The sequence below is a fragment of the Mizuhopecten yessoensis genome, unplaced genomic scaffold (genome assembly GCF_002113885.1).
Source record: "Mizuhopecten yessoensis strain PY_sf001 unplaced genomic scaffold, ASM211388v2 scaffold5525, whole genome shotgun sequence".
Taxonomy (NCBI): domain Eukaryota; kingdom Metazoa; phylum Mollusca; class Bivalvia; order Pectinida; family Pectinidae; genus Mizuhopecten; species Mizuhopecten yessoensis.
The window spans coordinates 34,878-35,091 of NW_018406092.1; the positions used below are offsets into that span (position 1 = coordinate 34,878).

The 214-nt window shown below is 36.9% G+C and overlaps 1 protein-coding gene across 1 annotated transcript in view; it reads left to right on the forward strand.

Annotated features, from left to right (window-relative positions):
- LOC110450878 (probable C-mannosyltransferase DPY19L1) overlaps positions 1–214 on the forward strand; it is a 44,778-nt gene that overhangs the window by 23,356 nt on the left and 21,208 nt on the right. The gene's annotated exons all lie outside the window — the stretch shown is intronic.

Genomic DNA, 214 nt, shown 5'->3' on the forward strand with positions numbered 1-214 from the left:
CATGTTAGACACAATAGCACTTATAGTTACTGTGGTAGACACAAATCCACTTATAGTTACTGTGGTAGACACAAACACACTTATAGTTACTGTGTTAGACACAATAGCACTTATAGTTACTGTGGTAGACACAATAGCACTTATAGTTACTGTGGTAGACACAAACGCACTTATAGTTACTGTGGTAGACACAAACGCACTTATAGTTACTGTG